Here is a 7,275-nt window from a genome sequence, read left to right on the forward strand (position 1 = left end):
CTCTCTCTCTCTCTCTCTCTCTCTCTCTCTCTCTCTCTCTCTCTCTCTCTCTCTCTCTCTCTCTCTCTCTCTCTCTCTCTCTCTCTCTCTCTCTCTCTCTCTCTCTCTCTCTCTCTCTCTCTCTCTCTCTCTCTCTCTCTCTTTCGTGAAAAAGAAGGAGAGTTTCTCTGTCATACGATTAATAATCTGATTCGTTCTGTTTCGTCTCAACTAGTTTCGTAAACCACTTTGTGGCGAAGTAAATCGCGAAGCTCGCGGAGACCGTCGCTTCTCTACTATCCTTCGTAACTTATATTGGTTTCTGGCATCGGAAATGGAAATTATGAGGCAATAAAGTGCGGTAATGCGGATCTATTAGATCGAATGGACGGGAGGTAAAGAGAGGAATGTTTAGGTTCGATGGTGGCTCGACAGCTTGAAGAGAGAACCGTCAGCTAACGACGCCTGGTTCTTTCGCGCCCGCAAGGAGCTATTCAATATCTCGGCATTTCTTCTCTTTACCTTCCTCTTACGCTTCTTTTGCCATCTCGTTTCCTTCGTTCTCGTATTTCTCTTCAAGCGCAAGACATGAAATTGGCGTCGCGCACGACAGTATCGCGCTCGACTCGCCGCTAACTGGCCTCTAATAACGCATTTTGTATTTTAATGAAAATGTCGTTGGCGAGATGATGCGTGGCGGTTATGAGTCAGACATGTTAAATGTTCGGAGCTGGGAGCTCCGATCGAGAGTTGGCATTTAACGCGCGTTTCGCCTCTTGCTATCTCGTCAATGAACGTCACAAGGCAATTACATATTGCGTGATCCGATTACAAACTTCTGACAAATCATAAAATCCGTGAGGGAAACATGTTCTCCGAATGACGTCAATAACAACTAACAAAATTTCGTCATATATTTTTTTTGCTTGACAACAGTCCAAGTCATGCGAAAAAAATGTTGCTGGTAACTCTTACGCACGAATAAATTATTCCGCTCCGGGCATATCGATGATTCACGATGCGGGAATTTAAGATATTGACAAACGTTTCTTAACTTCTATCCAGATTTTGTGTCGAAAGTTTACTAAAGTGGCTTTGAATAACTTCAATTTGCCGCTACTTTTCATTTTCGTTTCTGTTATTCGGTTCTTCTTTTTGCGCTTTTCCTTCTCGATAATCGTACGCTAACTAACTATGAAAGGTAATTTTGAAACTGAAATGCTTAACATCAGATTATCACGGTTACATAAGACAGAAGACGGATGTGAAAAAAATGACTCTTTCGTATAGGGGAAACTATACTTAAGCCCCATTGCACCAATGTTATTTTGATTTTAAAACTGTTTTGTACATATTTTCAAAGTGATAATAAAATTATAAAAAAATTACAGCAGATTATTCCAAATTACATTTAATAATAATACGACAAATTTGGTGATGATTTACTATTTGGATAAGTTATTTTAATAAATAGTATTTTTTAAATCTGCTCTAACAAAAATATATGAAAATGTATTATAAAATGAATGATAAAAATCTCAACTTTTTAATATAATAAGTACATTATTCAAGATTATTTACATAAAGTTACATACACAAGTTGCGATGAACTAGTTATTCAGTAAATATAAACAAAATATTTATTTGTTCTATATCTTTGTAACTACCCCTACAGCACAAAGTTGCACAAAAAGTTGTAATAATACTGCTGCAACATTGCAGCAATATTGCAGTAGTGTTACTCTTTATTAGCGAGATTTTACAATGATATTGCTGCAAATTCTATGCTATAATCAGTAAAATCAGTAAAATGGGTAATCAGTAAAATGGATAAATTGCAATAAAATTTTACATACGTTATTTCGAATATTTAAAGTACTTATTAAAAAAAATTTATATTTTTGTTATCATTTTTTAAATTTTAGTTTATAACAATAAGAACAAATAATATAATAATAATAACAAATAATATAAATAACATATTTGTAAAAATGATTCTCATATATCTTTAAGTGGCTCTCTCCCTCTGTTTTTAAAGCCAAGAAAGAGACAAAGAGAGAAAGAATTTCGCTTAAAATTAAAGTAACATTAGTGCAATTTTAGAGACATAATGTATCTTGGAACACTACTACTACTACTATTTCTCAACGGAAGTAATATAATTGAACATTAAAAACTTTGTTATTATTAAAAAAATTATTATTATAGTGTTCCAAATATGTGTATGCAAAAAGTATGCAAATAGTTTCCTGTATGACAAAGTTTCCAAGCGATCGTAAGGGAGACTATGAATACCTATGGGCAGTATTCACAGTCCATAACTTCTTATTTCAAGATTGTCTTAATAAATAATATCTTAAGATCTTAAGATACTAAATGGTTCTCTAATTGATTCGTGACTTCTTAAAATCTTCTTCTATACTTAAAATAGTCTTGAATATAAGATCTGATGAATATCGGCCTGTAGTACCTAAAATCATGTATTTGTATCTTGGGACATATTATTTTTTTAACAGTAACAAAATGTTGGCTATTCAGTTATGTTATTTTTCAATTGAAATTTTTTTTTCTGTCAATATATAACTGAATTGCCAACATTAAAAATTTCATTATTATTAAAAAAATTATTAGTATGTTCCCAAATACAACATTTTCCTAGGTATCACAGTCTTCTGTATGACAAAGATAGTAAGGAAGATTATAGTATCTAGGAACATGTACTTTGAAATACAATAATTGTTTTTTTAACAATAACGAGATCTTTAATGTTGCTCAGTTATATTACTTTTCAACTGAAGTAATATAACTGAGCTGCTAGCATTAAAAATCTCGTTATTGTTAAAGGAAATAATTAGTATGACTCAAGGTACAACATGCCTCTAGGTATCTATCTAGGTATCACAGTCTCCTTTCCTTTTTAGGGACGAACGAGCCGCTCATTATTCGACGAGGAGGTCGGGGACACTTTGAATCGAGTGGAGTGTGCGCGGATACAAATTCCTCGTCGGCCGCATCATAAATTCGCACTTAAAGCGGATACGAGATTGGCTACATATGCATCGCGCGGTACTAACAGTAAATTGAGTCGGGAAAACGTTACTCCACGCCCACGAATTCGCCACGTACCACCGCGACGTAACGTAACTCTCACGCGGCGTAAAACCGCGGACGCGCGGAGAGAGCTCAGGGAGTTGTAGAAAAAAAGACACGGCTCCATCGCCGGCCGGACGTCTCCTACGATGAATTAGTTCCGCGTTTTAAACGCTCGGATCACGCGCGCGAGAACGTCGGCCCGTTCCAGGCAGCGATAAAGAACCGTCGCTGGACATTTATTATTGACCGCCTCGGCAAAAAGCGCTAGGCGGGCATGCAGATCAAATAGCGGACCATTCGCGCGAAGCGAATGAGAAGTCACGCGGTGTTATCATCCGTATGTTTTTTTTCCCTCGTTGGCAGATACAACGAGCGTGGCTTTTCTTCTCGGTTCGAATTGTCTCGCCACTCCTTCCTCCTCGATGAAAACTACCGGGATTGCTTTTCCTTATGGTCAGCGGCTTCGTTTGCTCATCATTTTATGAACCATCGAACCAGAAACGGCGGGACTCTTTCCGCCGAGCACGCTGGAAAACTGTAGATTCTCAGTATTCAAAGCCGTACATTTAGCGTCATCTAAATTCCGACCGATGAGCTGTGATAAATCTTGCAATATTTTATGGAACAAAGTCGTTTCCTCGTTCCATTCGTTCTCTGTCCTTGTCTCCCCCGGCTATTTTTCCCTCGCGTCATCATGGAATTTCAACCGGCCGGCGCACGCGGCACTCGATTACTTGCTGGACACTTTCGTCATCTGGCTTAATCCCATTTGTCCGGCGAGGCGCACGTGCTTGAAATGCGCGATCATCGCGCGGCGTTAAGCGCCAAGCACCGATCCGGATTGCCGCGCGAAACACATTGCGATTTCATTGACGCGCCGCGTCGTGACATAATCCAACCTTTCAGACTTCCGTCCGATGCGATAATTATTCGTAAAGTTAACGAGATCGCGATAGAATTTCGTCATACACTTTCTTCTAGCGTTATATACGGTTTTCCATATCGCTGTAATATAATATCATGACGAGGCGACTTTAATGAACGATCGAATTTTAACTTTTCATCGTTAGATGAAAGAAAAACATGCTATAATGTAAGTGTCATCTACGTGGTAAATTGAAATTCGATTGCCGTCGATCGTCGATACTTTTTATTTTGATAACGGGGACTTTAACATGCCCAGGATAGTTAGTAGTCACGCAGTAGTCAAACACATATCGTGAGTCTGTGTGCGTCTGCATCGTATCGCTTGTAATTTTCTGCGGTAGAGAGGCTGGATAAAATGAGTCCGAAGCCTGACTTTCGACGGAGGGAAAATCATCGGTTGCAGCTTGATGTATTAGAGGCGTGTGCCCACTGTACATCTTCGTAATCAGCTTACCCGGCCAAATAAAAAACGTATTGATTATGAGTATTTTTTCCGTGCACTAACGTGTTCGCGATGGATTGAATATCTTTTGCGAAAGAAAGCCATTCGAAAATGGATAAGGAATGTGTTACGAAGTCCTAATGTTTTTTTAATCGAAGTTATCAAATGATTTTAAAAGTTTTTTCTTAATCATCGGACATCATTCGCATATTATATTATAGCCATATTATAATCTTTAAATACTATCGATATTCTTAGAAATATATATATACATATACAGGGTGTTTCAAACTGCCCATACATCTCTTTTATCTCGGAAATAGAGCATTTTAGAAAAAAATGTTTCAGACAAAAGTTGTAGGATTCTAAATGATTCTATTCAGTGACCTAATCAGTCTGATCTTGGATGGCGTCACCAAGGTCAGAACAATATCATTTTGAATTTTTTAAACCCTCTATTTTTCGTTGCATATTCTTATAACACTTCGAGAGCTTTCCAAATACTATAATAAAATAGTTTTTCATAAAGTACTTTTCGAATTATAAGACTTGAAAGGTTTACGGTAGCATTAATATTACCCAAGGTGGTCGACCGACTGCTAAAATCTCTTGAATGTCGTTCAGGATCATGTCCTGGATTTGTTAAGATCAAAGTCACTGGGGATTGTTTCTCTTATTTTCATTTTTGCACTGAAAATTCATTTTTATATGTGTACAAAATCCAATGGAACGTAATGTTTGTACAAAAACCAATGAAACATAATGTGACAATTACAGAGTTTCGATATACACTCCTTGCAGTTAAACATAATCTCAATTTTAGGGCGATAAAAGATATTATTGCAACTACAAAAAAATATTTTTAATAATAGCAAAATTAGTTTTATTAAAATAAAAAGACTGAAATGTACCAATTTGACTATTTATTGGCTTAATGATATTAAAATTCAATGTGATGAAGATTTAAAAAATAATGTATTTTCTATATTAGTAGACAAAAGCATTGATTTAAACAATGATAAAAACTTAATACTAATCAGATATTATACTAATCAGATATTATAAAAATGGCAAATGCATTACACATTTATTAGATTTAGTAAAAATGCTTGCAGATAGTGATATCGCAGAAAATATATATAAAACATTTAGTGAATGTTTGAAAGCTCACAACTTAAGTATTAATATTGTAGGCTCTTGTAACAATGCTAATGTAATGATGGGGAAAATGAATTGAAATTCTTTTCAATCTCATTTAATTAAAGATAACCCTAATATATTTGTATTGGGATGTATTTACCACTCTGTTCATTTAATCGCTAGTCATGCTACAGACGAGTTATCTAAAAACATGGGAAGCTTAATGCATTCTCCATATTCATATTTTTCACGAAGTGAAAAGCGACAAGCAATTTTAGAAGAAATATAAAGTATTATGAAAAAGGAAAAACATCGAATGATTAATCCCAGTAAAACAAGATGATTAACTCTTCGAAAGTCTGTAAACAGAATTTTAGAACAGTGGACTGTTTCGCAGCAAACATTTTTACTGGCTGGTATTGAAGACAAAAATTCTATAGCTGATTTGTTATTAAGTTGTTAAAAGAATATTCATATACTAAAGCCTATTTTGAATTTATGCAATATGTTTTTCCATATATGCACTTTAGATACTTTGTTTCAGTCTGAAAATATTTTTAATATTTAATTTCTAATTTATATACAGAATGTATACAATTTTTACGATTATTATATTCCAATTTTATTAAACCTAATTATTTAACGCAAGAACATATTGCAAATTTGAATTTAAATAATCCTAACATATTTTTACTCATTGAAAATATAAATATAGACAATGCAGCAAAGATTACTCTGTCGTCATTAGAAGATGATGTTGCAAATTTGAATTTAAATAATTCTAACATATTTTTACTCATTGAAAATATAAATATAGGCAATGCAGCAAAGATTACTCTGTCGTCATTAGAAGATGATGTTGCATTCAACGTTTTACAATTTAAACAATTTACAATTTAAATTAAGATGTTTAAAATTTTATAAAACTGCTACAGAACAATAACTATTAAACATTTGCCCTTGAAAGATAAATTTATAACTGAATTAGAATTTCTTATAGCAAAGATTGTATTAAGTAAAAGTGGTAACAGGTCACCATTAACATATGTATGTGATAAATATAAAAATTTAGTTCCTAATGTTAACGATATCATAACAAAATGGAATAAGTTACCATATTAGTTACCTTTTCTAAGGATAAAGTAAAAAACTTAAAAGAAATACAAATTGAATTATTTTGGTATCAAATTTCTGAAATAAAAGATTTTAATGATCAATACCTATTTGCAAATTTATTCAGTTTAGCAAAAATAGTTCTAACTAAACTATGTTCATTATTACGGATTAAAAACAGATCAAAAATTTAAAAGTTAATGCTATTAACTACCCTTTAAAAGAGAAATTATTTAAAAATACAATTCGAGTTACTATTATCGAGAGGAAGTAGAAATTCCCTTCACTAATCAGCAAGATAATGATATATTATTAGACTCTGATGATCATTAGATTTTTGTGACTTTTATGTTATCAGAGAGACTGAAGTAATGTAATATTCTATTTCTATATTTCTTTTCTGCATTTATATACTATGTTAAGATAGTATATATATATATATATATATATATATATATATATATATATATATATATATATATATACTTATTTATTTAAGTTAAGTAAAATATTATTATATTATTATAGTTATTATTTACTTTACTTTACTTATTACTTACTTCTTACGTTTTACTTTACGT

General features: G+C 33.4%; 1 protein-coding gene across 1 annotated transcript in view; it reads left to right on the plus strand.

Moving 5' to 3' along the window:
* Nucleotides 1-7,275, plus strand: part of LOC105619275 — a 25,783-nt gene that overhangs the window by 1,985 nt on the left and 16,523 nt on the right. The window lies entirely within an intron of this gene.

The sequence above is a fragment of the Atta cephalotes genome, assembly GCF_000143395.1.
Source record: "Atta cephalotes unplaced genomic scaffold scaffold00020, whole genome shotgun sequence".
Taxonomy (NCBI): domain Eukaryota; kingdom Metazoa; phylum Arthropoda; class Insecta; order Hymenoptera; family Formicidae; genus Atta; species Atta cephalotes.